This window comes from Haliotis rufescens, unplaced genomic scaffold (assembly GCF_023055435.1).
Source record: "Haliotis rufescens isolate VD_foot unplaced genomic scaffold, xgHalRufe1.0.p SCAF_1, whole genome shotgun sequence".
NCBI classification, from domain to species: Eukaryota; Metazoa; Mollusca; class Gastropoda; order Lepetellida; family Haliotidae; genus Haliotis; species Haliotis rufescens.
Window position 1 is genome coordinate 44974303 of NW_025963779.1, and position 15791 is coordinate 44990093.

Sequence of the window (15791 nt, forward strand, 5' to 3'; positions counted from 1 at the left end):
GGTTTTTCGCCGCTTTTAACAATATTCCAGCAATATCACGGCGGCCATGCACTGTGATGAAGTAGGCTGGTTCCCAAACTATCAAAAGGCACCAGTTCACCACAAGACCTATCTATATGCCAAGTTTGGTTAAGATATCTCTCATGTTTTTTGTGTTCTGCTCCGGAAACAAAATGTGACGGACGGACAGAAAGACGGAAGGACGGATGGACGGCACCCATTCCTATATCCCCCTTCCACTTCGTGGCGGGGGATAAAAGTAAATTGTAAGGGTTATTCCTACTTACAGTATCGATTCTAATGACCAATAAAATGCTTTCATAAAGTTTTGGCATTCTGAGGATGTATAGCACAAATATTGTCCTGTTTTCGATCAGATATTTCAGGTTCATGCCTTTCTTATTGTTCATGTCACGATGATATCAAATGTTTTGATAATGTCTTATGTTGGCAATGTTGTCTTGTTTTTTCAAAAAAAGGTAAGTAAGTACAGTAAGCTTTTTTCCAGTATGCTTCAACATGGGAAAAGGGTCAGACATTGCACGCTTGTGACAATTGTCCTTGTGTCTAGGGGGTGGGGGGTGGAATTTAAGGCAGTATTGCTCCCAGACCCTGTGGTTAGCCGGGTGCCCGGAAGCTATGCCCGATTTTTAAAAAGTATTGACTTAACCTTGAATTTTTACTGCCAACAATATGAACATGCACACATCCCTCCCTCATTCCTAAAAAAATATTAGATACGTTTGTCTAATTATATTGTGGCTAATATTTATTTACAGCTATGATCGATAGCATTGGGGGACCAGACAGGATGAATAATCTCCTTTCAACATTAAATATCAAACCCATCAACCAGAGAAGTTTAAAAAACATGGAATGGAGGGCTGGAGGCTATGTTGAAGCTGTTGCCAAAAAGTCGACTCAACAGGCTGCAAATGATTCATTTAGAATGGAGATGGAGTAAGTTTTATACAATGTCATAACAATGTTTGTTTGTGAAACTAGTCATTTGTGTTCAAACCAATTCTTAATAACACTAGGATACAATAAACATGGTGGATACTCTGAATCAAATGAATTCATTGTTTAATGACGACTGCGTGTGTAGATATTGTGGAAATCATCAAATATAAACAAAGAATATCATCTTGTATTGGCGTCAGATATTAAAAAAAACCAATTTGAATTTGGAATTCCTCTTTCACTTTGTTGCTCCTGGTCTGACTTTAACCCATCAGGTTTATTTCTTTGGTACAGAGACATTGCATAAGAGTCGACAAGCTGCGAAGATCATGGGGGAGTTGATAGAAGATTTAAGAGTTTGTCCTCTACGTGACGCACTCCTGAAATTAGGTTTGTTCTTTTCTATATATTTTTAGTATGTACATGTATATCTTGTGTTGAATAGTGGGAGATATGTTCAGATTGAAATGAGATTATTTTGAAAATATTCCATTGTACAATGTAAATGCAACTATTGTATATCTTTTCGAAAACAACAAGACACTTTTCCATAGGTTCAATATTCCTGTGGGACATGGAAGATCAATCCATCAGAAAGGAATAAGTGGTTTCATGAGTGAAATTGTTTTAGCACATAAAAGAACCAATATTAATTCGGGTTGAATCATTGCATTGGTAAAATGTGTTTGCAGCTTAAAGCTACACAGTTAAATTCCTCCACCACATAAGTTAAACAATAACTGATCTCAAACAAACATTTTGACAATACATGAAAACAATTTGGATTTAATTTTTAATTTTTCAGATTATTGTCGTCATCCTATTCCTCTACTGTACCAGTAGTTGATGTTAGTTCTGATGATGAAAGTTGACATTCTGACCAGACTCCTCAAGCATCTAATATTGAAAGTCCACCAGTCTCATCTTCAAACAGGTGAGAATTTTGAAATAATTCAAACACAAACAATAGTTTTATTTGATCATGTAGCCAAGTGCATGATTGAGAGTTTAACCGACTAGGCACGCAATCAAAATGTTGCCGGTTTCAATCCTAGCAAACCCACTTGTTGATGCTTGTTGTGTCCTTAGACAAGTCACTTTATCTGCATTGTCTCAGGCCAGCCAGCTGTATATAGCCATCGACTTTTGATTTGGTATGCCAGACATGAAAATTTAATTATGTGTATCAAAGTTTTCTTTTTATGTGTTTCAGTGTAAACACTCCATCAAATCCAGCCAGCCTTGTTGCCGAAATTAAACCAATTCCTCTGGCCCCCCCCCCCCCCCCCCCCCCCCCCACAAACAACCCGGCAAGAAGAAGATCTTAACATCTAAGAAGGGTGTGAGACTTCTATCAAGATTTCCATGCAAGACCAGAAGTGGAATGTCTTGTGCAGTTGATACAGCCTGGCATAAAAGGGGATTTGACAGTCTTACATGTAAGTACATTAAGAAATCTGAGGCATTATTTTGTTATTATTACTTTACACAACACTTCTGGAATATTTCACCAACATGATAGTGGCCAGTGATGAGTGGCGGAGAAAACTGTAGAACCCTTGTGACTTTTAGTAGGTACTGTGGCAGACCTACCCATGTAGGTCGAAACGTGAGGTGAAAGACAATATGTTCCATTTTGCACCTTAGCCCACTGAGCCAACGAGGCCCACCCTCACCTTTATTATGATGATTCTGTTTGCCTAAAAATATTATGACATACATGTGCCTCAGCAATTATATTTTAAACATGCAACCAAAATTTTTATATTATATTTTTAGCACACACGTTCTTCATGAGCAAGGCCAAATATGGAAAGAAGGTAGTTAAAGCAGTAGTGGGTCACCGAAAACGTGGCACATGCAAGTGGTGGATGAGGAATAGACCTGGACTACCAATCCGAAAGCACAGATGTGTCCTAAATCACTTCGGTAGTGCTCGGTTAATGGAATGTAAAAGTGGGGTTCAAGGCATCAAGGAGCTTTCTGAGGGTGGAACTCCTGTTGATTACCTGGAAGGAGACGGTGATAATACCATGAATGCTCATATCAAATCACACTTGAACATTACCATGAAAATACGGTTTGATAGAAATCACATCGTGAAAAACATAGGGAAAAGTTTATATGCCTTGCAAGGAAAAAAGTCCAGTTAGAGTGTGATTATGCACATTCAGAAATGTCTGAAATATGCATTCGCCAAAAACCAAGGGAACAAGGAAGGACTGGAGAAAAATCTCAAAGCGTTGATTCCTCATCAATTTGGGGTCACAGTTTATGTTTTCCCAGATTCTGTGGCTTCAGACGTACATCATCAAATGAGAAGTATACTCATAAAAGTTTACCCCACAAAGCTCCTCTCAAAGATGATGAACTACAATCAAAGCTCAAAAAACTGTTCGAGCCAGTTATTGCTAATGCCGAACAATATGCTGATTTAGGCTCCAGTCAACAGTGCGAACATGCAAATCGCGAAGTCACATTGAGGGCACCAAAATCTTTGCATTATGGGAATTCAGAGTCCCTAGACTTTCGTGTTGCAGCAACAACAGCCTTTATTAATGAAGATCGAAGCTATGTGTCTGAGGTATATATTCAACAGAAACTGGTTTTTGTTGTTGTTGTTGTTTGTTTTGCATTCTGATTGATTGAACTACTTACTAACATATCATTATTTGCAAAAATGTGATTCAACTTTGCTTTTGTTTTCTTGTGATGCATGCTTTTTCATGTTTATTTTAAATGTTTTTGAATTTATGTTGGTTTTTCCCGTTTTTTGTATTTTTAGACTTTCAAAGCAGGGTTACAGTTCCAGAGTTTTTTTTGTATTTTTCAATGAAATACATGTAACAAAAATAATGTTTTATAAACTATTCATTTATATTGTAAAAAGAAAAGGCTCCTAAGTAAAAGATGGTCAGAAACAGAACAACAGCATACTATACTGAGTCAAATTAAAAACTTCACATTTTAAAAAGTAATCCCATATATGATATACAACGGACAAATGTATCAGAGAAGGTAATTTTTAATCATAAATGTCCAAAGAAGGATTTTAATTAACGGTGGTAACCATAATTTGTTCCAAGCACCTACGGTATTCGGTAATAACATCAACAGTTTAAATCATAAGTCCCAAGCACGAGAATCTGATGGCACACAAGTTCAGTAGCGTGTATGGCCACCATGTGCGTTGACAACTGCCACACAACGCCTCCGCATGGACCTTGTGATGCTTGTGAACACATGATTGGGAAGACAACGCCATTGTTGCTGCAAAATGGTGCCAAGATCTTGCAAATTCTGTGGTTGGTTCTGGAGAGTGCGCAAACTTCTGCCAAGAGCATCCCAGACGTGTTCGATGGGATTGAGGTCGGGAGACCTTGAAGGCCAGTCCATGACGTTGACTCCCGCATTCTGAAGGAAATTCCTTGTCAAAATTGCTGTGTGGGGTCTGGCATTGTCGTGTTGGAAGATCAAACCGGGTCCATGTGCTGCCATAAAAGGCAGAAGTTCTGGTGCCAGTACCTGGTCGCGGTAAGCAGCAGCGTTGAGGTTGCCACGGATGACAAGAAGCCTGGAACGTGCATTGCCACAGAAAGCACCCCACACCATGACACTTCCGCCTCGAAATCTGTCAACTTCCTGTACACAACACTGGGCGTAACCTTCATGACGGCGCCTCCACACCCTCGCCCTACCATCAGCAAATCGAAGATTAAATCGGGATTCATCACTGAAGAAGACTTGATTCCAATTCCTCTGAGTCCATCGTAAGTGTCACTGTGCCCACAATTGACGTTGATGTCTTTGTAATTGAGTCAGAATCGGCCCGCAGTATGGCTGTCGTGCGTGAAGGTGAGTAGTTCTCAGATGGTTTCGAACAGTTTGCGCACTCAGTCTACCCCTAAACAGTTCATTTCTGGTTGATGTAGCCATCAAAAATCGGTTACGGAGGTGACGTAAGACAATCTGACGATCCTCTGCATGTGATGTCACACGTGGTCGACCTGGCCGAGGGTGATCAGCGGTGGTACCCGTTTGCTGTAGATGCGTCTGTAAATCATAAACAGTCCCTTGACTACAACCCATCGTCCTTGCGACTTCAGCTACGGACATTCCCGTCTGCAACATGCAGATGGCATGTTTAAGTTGCACATTTGAAAGGCGTGGCATGACAAATGGCCGTAAAGACTTTTGTTTTCTTGGGTTTTTCTTTTTTTGTTAATGACTGCTAACAAGTATGGCTGAAAACACGTGCGGTATTATGGCCACGTGACCAGTTGCATGTGAAAAACCACTTTTGCCACTATAGTGCTGTGCACATGATTTTGATCGATTCACCTGCACAAAAACGGGTGTTATCTGAAGACAATACGTGGCCATTACTGTTTAAATACACAATACGGGCCCACAATGATAACTGGTCAAAATGTTAAAAATTTAGGATTGTGAAGGTTTTTAATTTTGTTCAGTATATTTTGTTCAGGCTGTGTCAGCAACTCATCCTTCTATTTCAGGTCAACATGGCAGCAGGAATTTCTCCCAGGACATTTTCTGTAAAATATGCTGATAAGCAAATGCAGCGCAGAAAACGTGTACAACTAAAATCCCAATTACCTTAACAAAAAGAAGACGTGATATCCTGAACATGTAGGAACATGTAGCCGCACAGGGTGCCTATGAAGCATTAGAAGGGACCACTTATGAGTCGGGTAAATTTCATTTTCATTATTTTTACTTTACTCATCGTTATGGTGTCCAAATTCTATTTTGAATGCATAATTCCCTCATTTATTGAAAAAAATATACTCAAAAATATTCCGTAAAGTATATGTGAACAAGTAATACCAATATCACACTGCAACATTACTTAATTTTCAAGGATGAATAGTTTTCCTCTGCATCACATTACACATGGATTATTGCTGAGTGAGGTGTTAAACAAAACAAACAAACAAAACGCTTGAATAAACTTTATTTTTGCTGACTTCCTCTGACTGCAAATAAATATAAATAAAAAATAAGTACCATGTGAAAAAGTTTTATGTTTTATTGCAGTATTTATTTCATATCACAGGTATAGGGCATACCACTTATGTAGATGTTGAGCAGTTACCTGAAGCAGTACCCCGTGGGACATTTGCGACTGTATCAGCTGGAAACAGACCTAAGTAAGTTTGAATTAATCTATTCATCTTTGAATGAACATTTCGTATGATTGCACATTTTTTATTTGTTGTGCCAATTGGTCAGTGATTAGTAAAGCATCACCTAAATAAGCATCAAGTGATACATGTACTTATATATCATATTGTATGTACAAGGATTTTAAAGCTTGAATTTTTTTTCAGTACTTGGAGGACAAATGCCACATATCACACAGATTGCAGCTTCAGATATGGAAACAAGAAAGGGATTCTCAACCTATGTACTTCCAAAAGTACCATTCTCAACTACAGTTCAACAGGTTACTGGTATCATAGTTAATAATAGTGGTACAATGACGGTCAATGGGAAACAAGTTCAGCCTGAAACTGTTCAGTGTGCAGTTGACAAGTTTTGTAAATGGTTCAGTGGGTTTCCCAATATATTCCTTGTAGCACATAATGGAAGGAGATTTGATTTTCCTGTATTTTCATCTGCATTGCTCAACATCCAGTGTGAAGCACAATTTTTCAACTGTATATCAGTTCTTACTGATAGCCTACCTGTCTTCATGAAAATGTCAATTGACGAGAAAATTCCTGGATCAGGAGTGAATCTGTGTCACCTGCGCAAAATTTTTCAGCCTGATGGAGAAGATGGTCTTCTCAATACATTTACATGTTAAAACTCTGAGGGACAGCCACGTGTAACAGATGTAAAGAAAACCCTTGAGGATGTCATTTCGAAATTAGTCCTCTTTCTCAACAAGGACTATACCAAGCTTACAATCTTGTTGTTTGTAAGGGATGGTTTGGTGACATGCATTTGATACATGTATTGTTCTCATTATAGTACACATATTCATTTTTATCCCCTCTGCATATAATGCGGTTGGATATTGTCATCATCTGATCTGTCTGTTCATCTGTATTTTCAGAGCATTACTTGAAGACTGTGAAATATATTTTATCCAAATTAGGTTCAAGTATTAATGAGGGGATTAAGTGCTGCCTTTTGCTATTTAGGAAATTCATTTTTTTTAAATTGTCTTCTGTTTTCACGGGAACAAGTTAGACTGAACAGAAACGGGGGGAGGTGTTGTTTCTGGAGCTGAATTCAAACACTCTTTAAGATTTTTCATCTATACTTAATAGATGTATTAATTGGCGGATAAAGTGGTGCCTTTTGTTATTTTAAAACTATTATTATTTTTGTGTTTCCATGGAACAAGTTTTACTTTGACTCTGTTTATGGTGGTTTGTTTGTGCAGACCATATCTCTGAAACTAATAGGTACTCTTGCTTAAAACTGTGCACACACAAAGACCAGGTTGTCAGCAAGTGCCTTTTTCTAATAGGGATTTTTAATTTTTTTAAATATTTTCTGTTTCCATGGCAACAAGTTTGATTTTGACTCATAGTGGTGTGTACCTGACATAGAAATACAAAGTTCCGAAATACAATTCCATTCTATTGTTTTGATAGCACAATAACTTCTCTTTTATACAGACAGACACATTAAATAGAAACAGATGATTTGTTCTTTCAAATTTGTCATCTTCCGATGGTTGTTGGTCAGAAATCGTTTCTGTTCAGGTCTGACTGATAAACTTGATGTTGATGTATATGTGAAAATAGAAATGCTTGACGACATGGTTTTGTTGTCTCTGGGTGCAGGTGTTCATGACGAAGTTGATTATGATACTTGGGAATACATGATACTGTCCCTTTGAATTTTAGAGAAACACCTTATGTATATGTATGTACTCATCTTCCCGAGGCAAGTGAGTTAACTGACTATAAAAGTCCAGTTTCCACCCTTGCCGAACTAGGCTGGTATTATGGAGTTACATTTTGGCTGGGCTGAGTCTATGCATAGTCCAATCAAAATCGCGCACCGAAACCAAAATCCGGTTCGTAAAGTGTCATGCAGATTTCGGTCGACTGCAGGATTTGCAAAGCATGTGCACCGCTAACTCGTTGTCAACAGATGTTTTCTATATCTTTTCATGTTTTTAATCAAGGTGCTCACGTAATTTGATGCACTTCGCGATGTAAGACTTGTTTGATCACAATATAGATCTTGATTATCGATCAGATCGTCTTGACTGGGCACCACCGTTTTGTTTGAAGCAAATGCAAGTGATATGAGTGGTTGAATCTGATTGGTCAATAGGAGAGGCATAGAAAGGAGATTACTCGTAATAGCCACTGGTGGCGCTACGATCGAGCCCAGGAATTCCAGCCTAGTTCGGCAAGGGTGGAAACTGGACTTTTAAAGTCAGTTAACTCTCTTGCCTCGGGAAGATGGTATGTACTAGACACATACACTCTTCTGCTCCCAATTTACACATTGTAAACTGTGTATTCATGAGTACTGTATCACATGCTTTCATTGTACATGGTCACGTAATATAAATAACGTATCGTAAATAGTGTATTTGCCTATCTATCATCTTCGGTTTCAAATCTGTAAGAAATACAGAAATGTATTTATTCATTCATATCTTTATTAGAAATGACTCATTTACATGTACATGGGTTTGACATTTCAATTGTGTAATTTTCAAAAAAATCCCAACAGCTTCACATTCTTGAGTAGTATTGTTATGTATTATCGTAAGTATTGTTATGTATAAGGACAATTGTTGAGAAAACAGGGGGAAAATCCAAGTGCTTTATGAGAGATTTATTTATTTGAAGTAAATATATGTAATTCTCACATGTATTCTTCATTTGTTCTTAATACTCATCACCTGCTACAATATTATAACATTACTTCTGCTTCTGCATTGAATTTACTGCTTATATTTTATAAACTTACATGATTTCCCAGCTGATATATATATCTATTATGAAATATTTATGAAATATTTATGAAATGAATGCCAAGTTCATGATGAGATGAGATTCGACGTGGAATATCAATCTAAACGTCCCCACGAGATCGTTGAAGGGTATTTTAATGTTGTTCGAGGACCCCTCCGATGCATTTAAAAGAAATACCGAGAAGTTATACAATCCCAAGATTACAAAAGTAGAATTGACTCTCGAGGGCGTTCCTAATCAACTATAAAGTCAAGGAATGCTAGCGTATCAACAGTAGGATGAGATTAAAAAACTCCCTTCTATAAAACGAAGCCCAGAAGTTAACACGGTCGTGAAAGATCTGTCTCTCGGGGGTGTATCAATGGGTGAATACCTCACCACGAAGTACGCACTATGGCTCGACATGCGAACTACGGACGATGACCAACTACACGGCAGTGGGAGGAGAATAGAAAATGCCAGCGAGGGTGTCACCATACAGATAACGAAGCTCCAGGAATCGGCTGGTAAATGAAACATATATTTGTATGTGATTATGGATGCGCAACTTAATATACAGAATCGGCGGTTCGTGCAAGCAATCTATTGATAATCTTTTACCTAAAGAACCGCACTGCGCTATCATATGCGGGCAAACGGGTTGTTGAAAAACAGCTTTTATTCTAGATATTTTAGAAAGTCATTATCGGGACGTTTTTGATCATATTATTATTCTGTGCCCGACTATAAGCATTAATAAAACATACCTATCAAGAGATTGGGTAATGAATGACGATGGGGTACACAGAGTCGATCCGGGCGATCGTTTACAAGACTGTTTACGAATATGTCACGAAAAATACAAAGGAGAATCAACACTTTTCATAATAGACGATTGCAGTGCGAGTAAAGAACTCACCAAAAAGAAAGATATGCTTTCGTATTTAGCATTCTCCGGTTGGCATACTCAACATAGCGTTTGGGTACTTACTCAAAAATACAACTCTGTCCTGAAAGATCTTAGCGAGCAGACCAAATGGGTAGCACTGTTTCATTGCAAAGACCGAGATTCATTCGAGGAATGTCTACGCGAAAATTATGTTATTTATACCAAGCTCGAACGAGATAAAGTCAGAAAACTGTTAGCAGCAACGAAGCACTGTAAACTCGTATTAAAAACCGATCAACCAGCTGCTTATGCAATTGCTTAGCAAATTATGGCGACTGCTAAACAAAACTATAGCAAATATAGCAACTGCTAAGCAAAATTAGAGCAAAATGTGGCAAAATTATAGCAAAATGTGGCAAAATTATAGCAAATATAGCAAAAAGATAGCAAAATGTGGCAAAATGTGGCAAAATTATAGCAAATATAGCAAATATAGCAAATATAGCAAAAAAATACGATAAATTGAACATTAGCGGTTAATATGACATAATGTGGTTTGAAATCCTCATTCTTTCGCAACAGTTTATTAATACGGGATATATTGGATATGTCATATTATATTATGTTAGACTTAAATATCTCCTTAGGTATTACATTATGGAATGCGACGAACTCATCGAACAAATGCTCAAAGAATCTGATCAACATGCAGAAGAACCTATGACAGATAAATCTTTAGATAAACAGAGAAAGACTCGCCGCTTTGGTAGCTGGTGGAAAATGTTCCCAATATTTCGGGGAAAATTATACCATCGAAAAAATTGATAACATGACCGATGAAGAAATTAAAAAACTATACACGCGTTACAAGTCTAGACTGGGAGCTACCATGACTAAAACGATAGGTTTGGCTATATTACAACTATACACAGTCGTAGCTAGTACGTTTCTTCCTATCCCGGCAGAACATCGCATGTATTTATGAGAATCTCTAGAGAAAGACCCATTCATCGAACACGCTGTGAGCTGTGAGTTTTATCATAGATACAGAATGTTCTTAGCTCCACTCATCACAGCTTTAATAACGGCTAGGTATTGTCAATTTAAACATACGTGCCCACTTAATAATAATGGAGACTCAACAAGTGACACCACAACAGATTGCGAACGAGGAAATAACCCCGATTGCAACACAAACACAAGAGATAGTGAACGAGGAAATACCACAACCACAAAAACAAGCCAGAGTTACTAGGAGGAACCAAAAAAAAATAGCTGCAGGTAGGATGAGGGGGGCTCGCACGCAAAGCGAGACTAATGAATAATTCAAATATTGATCCAATTAAAATTTGGGCACTAGTAGGAGTTGTTGCTATAGCGGCTGTATGGTTGTTTTATAAGACCGGAGAAGAGAAAACATCACCCCCGATGTCACAACAACAAGTTCAATTAGAGGTTAGCCCTCATATAATGCTATAAGAAGCATGACTACTCCAGTTACAGATGGTAAAATGTTGGTAAACGCAACGTATCATTCAGCAGTGGTCAGCGGCTTGGCCATTGGCTATGCCCGTATAGCTAAAATGATTACTAAAGCCACACCTCCCAAGCTAGATTTTAATGGTTATGATATCGGTATGATGATTCTTCATATAGGATTGGCTATGTCAACAAAAGATATGCTCATCAAACAAGGGCTTATCCCGGAAGATATAATGAAGTAATTAAACATTTGAATATTTTATATTCATATAAACATTTGAATATTTTATATTCAAATAAACATGGCATCAATTGCGATGATGGTCGGTGGAGCTGTTGTTAATGCCCTAGCTTTTTCGGGGAGTAATTTTTTATTTTCTAGTATGAGAGGTTCTGAGCAGAAAAGATATAATAAAGCATTAGAACAACTCGAAGCAGCCCAGTCACAATGGACCAGAAATAGGATATTAAGATTAGATTTTATTCATGAAGAACTGCTTTAACAAGGACATTCAATTCAAACGTTTAAGGAAGTCGAATCTGCCATGCCCAAATACTTCCTCGTTTATGGGGAAAAACTTGACCCTATGCCGAGACCAACAATGAGTCAGTTTTATACACCGTCAGAGGCTCAGAAAAACCGTGAGGTAAAATTTATTATATGTGGGTTGACTGCTGTATTGATTTTAGGTTACACAATAACTATGCATAAACCATGACCTAGTTAGGGCGGGTGAGCGAGTCAGAGTGACTGCTAATCAATAAATCACCAGTGGAGATGTGATTTGCATTTAGACAAATGATATGATAGATGTATAACCATGAATCTGTGCAGATTTACACTCATGGGAAAGCCGACTCAATGTAACCGACGTTCTGTGGGTATTTACTGTGGTATCCACTCTAATTACATCAGGCGGGGAAATATAAACTATACATGTTCTGTATGTGGGATATGGGTCAAAGGTCGTTATTGTTTATGTAAGAAACACGGTGCTGATAGGGTCAGGAACCAGATTATTTACGCTAGGAAGAGTGATTACATCAATGAGAGGAATAGTTTGGGGAGAATACGTATTTAGATATATGGAAAACAACCAATTAGACAAATGAATCATTTTGCATATACCATTAAACCACAACGGTTTTTGTGAGAGAGTTAAAGGCTTAAGCAAAACAACGTGGTCTACGTGGATATTCTCGAATGAGAAAGCTGAATTGATCGATTTACTCGGTTTGGAATACAACAAACCCCAGACTGTTAGAGAACTCAAAGCTCAAGCGAAAAACAGTGGGCTGAAAGGTTATTCTCAAATGAGAAAAGCTGAATTGATCGCTTTAGTACCGGTAGATAATGATAATAAGCAACAAGATGATGTTGAGAAAAAACAACAAGAATTAGAATTTGTACCCACATACGCCGGCGTTGGTAAATATCTAAGAGGTTGGAAGATGGATATTAATTCCAACATGGATGTTAACGATATTAAGCCCATGATATCAAGCAAAATTAATGAGGAGTTAGATGATTTACATAGTATAAAATATCAGCTGAAGATTAAAATGTCATTGAGTAAAAGTAGCACAGACGATAGCACTGAATATACCGAACCATATTTCCAAAGCAATCAAGAAGTTATAACCGAATCTGATACTATAAACGCATCATTAGATACATCAATTCAGAGGATACAGAAAACTTTAGAACGCTGGACTAATAGAGGTTCGGGTTAGGGTGTAGATAAAATCGATAGTTTATGTTTAGATATAGCAAATTATATGCCCTTCAAAGGTGGATCTTATATAGATTTACCCCCGTATTATAAGAAGAAAAAAGCAATAATTAATGTAAAAAATAAATCCGATGACTGTTTAAGAATGATGATAAGATCTGCATTGTTCCCCGTAGATTCTAAAATTGCAAATAGACCTTCTAGCTATCCTCAAAATGATGGACTCAACTTTGATGGTATGGACGAACCTACACCAATATCACATATTGATAAGGTGGAAAAGCAAAATAATTTAGCTATAAATGTTTTCGGACATTCTAAAGGAATTGTTGTACACAGGATAAGCTCCGCTCCGGGACATATTCCCAGGATCAATTCATTTCTGATCGAAAAAGATGGAAAATATCATTATACCTGGATAAAGAGTTTAAACAGGCTATTATACGATCAAACAAAACATGCTAGAAAGAAATATTTCTGCGAAAGATGCCTGCATGGGTACAGCAGACAAGATCTATTGGAAGCGCATAAAGAATACTGCCTAGGTGTTGGACAGACTGCTATCAGGATCGATATGCCTAAAGTGGGAAAAAATATATTAAAATTTGAACATTATTGTAATCAAATGCCAGTACCGTACGTAATTTACGCCGACTTCGAAGCGCTTATCAAACCCATAGAAAATAATCAAGATAATAATCAAGATAGTAGTTTTAAGTACAAAACTCAAGAACATATTCCTTGTGGGTTTGGATATATAGTTGTAAGATATGAAGGGATAACAAACCCGCCCATGATTTACAGAGGTCCCGATGCAGCGGGAAAGTTCCTAGAATATCTACAAAACGAAGAGAGAATAATCAGGGAAAATTTATCGTGTAAGAAACCCATGTGTATGACGAGGGATGATTGGAGGGCCTATAAGAGGTCAACGAGTTGTCATGTTTGTAATAAACCCTTGAATGGGGATTCCGTAAGAGATCATTGCCACGTCACGGGTAATTATCGGGGAGCCGCGCATAACGAGTGTAACTTGAAACTAAAAATGAATTCTCAAACAATACCCATCCCTGTTGTGTTTCATAACCTTAGAGGACTAGATTCACATCTCATTATGCGAGCTATCTCAAAGACCGACGGCGGCTTACAGTGTATTCCTAATAATATGGAAAAATACATATCATTCTCGTTGACTAAAACTATACATTATACGGACAAGGATGGGAAAGCCAGAATAAAGCAAAGTAATGGATATAGATTCATAGACTCCGTACAATTTCTGTTATCTTCCCTGGACAATTTAGCTAATGCGAACAATCCCGATGACTTTGCGATAACAAATCAATATACCCATAGGTTAACTCGTCATTGGTTGCTGAGAAAAGGTGTATATCCTTACGAATATATGGATGATTGGTCTAGATGCTATGAAACTAAATTACCACCCCTTGAATCATTCTATAGTAACTTAACAGAATCTAAAATAACCGATGCCGATTATAAACACGCTCTGACAGTGTGGGATAAATTAGGTTGTAAGAATTTAGGTGATTATCACGATCTGTACTTAATAACCGATGTACTGCTACTCGCCGATTAGTTGAAGGATATGATCCGAGTAAACCCGACACACACATATTATATCTCGACGCTAACAATTTGTACGGATGGGCTATGAGTCAACCTTTACCCATGGGTGGTTTTGAGTGGGTCGATATTCATAATATCAATGTGAATGATATCCCCACAGATTCCGATAAAGGGTACATACACCGATGTACTGCTACTCGCCGATATATTCGAGATATTTAGAAAGACATGTTTAAAACATTACGGCTTGGATCCGGCATGGTACTATTCCAGTCCCGGACTATCGCGGGATTCATTGTTGAAGAAGACCGGTGTAGAACTAAAATTACTCACCGATTACGATATGCACTTGTTTATTGAGAAAGGATTAAGAGGTGGTATATCGATGGTAGGGAAAAGGTATTCTAAGGCTAATAATAAATTAGTTGAAGGATATGATCCGAGTAAACCCGACACACACATATTATATCTCGACGCTAACAATTTGTACGGATGGGCTATGAGTCAACCTTTACCCATGGGTGGTTTTGAGTGGGTCGATATTCATAATATCAATGTGAATGATATCCCCACAGATTCCGATAAAGGGTACATACACCGATGTACTGCTACTCGCCGATATATTCGAGATATTTAGAAAGACATGTTTAAAACATTACGGCTTGGATCCGGCATGGTACTATTCCAGTCCCGGACTATCGTGGGATTCATTGTTGAAGAAGACCGGTGTAGAACTAAAATTACTCACCGATTACGATATGCACTTGTTTATTGAGAAAGGATTAAGAGGTGGTATATCGATGGTAGGGAAAAGGTATTCTAAGGCTAATAATAAATTAGTTGAAGGATATGATCCGAGTAAACCCGACACACACATATTATATCTCGACGCTAACAATTTGTACGGATGGGCTATGAGTCAACCTTTACCCATGGGTGGTTTTGAGTGGGTCGATATTCATAATATCAATGTGAATGATATCCCCACAGATTCCGATAAAGGGTACATACTAGAAGTTGACTTTGAATATCCAAATTTGTTACATAAAGACCATATAAGAGTAATATAAAATTCAACAGACCGGTGTACGTCGGTAGGAGTATTCTCGACTTGTCAAAACACTTAATGTATGACTTTTATTACAACGAACTTAAGAAGCAATACGAAATGGAAATACAAAC

At 37.8% G+C, this 15791-nt stretch overlaps 1 protein-coding gene, 1 long non-coding RNA gene and 1 pseudogene across 3 annotated transcripts in view; 2 read left to right on the forward strand and 1 right to left on the reverse strand.

Annotated features, from left to right (window-relative positions):
* The window catches only part of LOC124136483 (ras-specific guanine nucleotide-releasing factor 2-like), a 977843-nt gene that overhangs the window by 666396 nt on the left and 295656 nt on the right, over positions 1-15791 (reverse strand). The gene's annotated exons all lie outside the window — the stretch shown is intronic.
* On the forward strand, positions 1279-2247 carry LOC124136484. The gene is made up of 3 exons (XR_007221527.1): positions 1279-1353; positions 1769-1897; positions 2177-2247. It is a non-coding gene; the product is annotated as an uncharacterized LOC124136484 (long non-coding RNA).
* LOC125371642 lies at positions 2262-3940 on the forward strand (annotated as a pseudogene).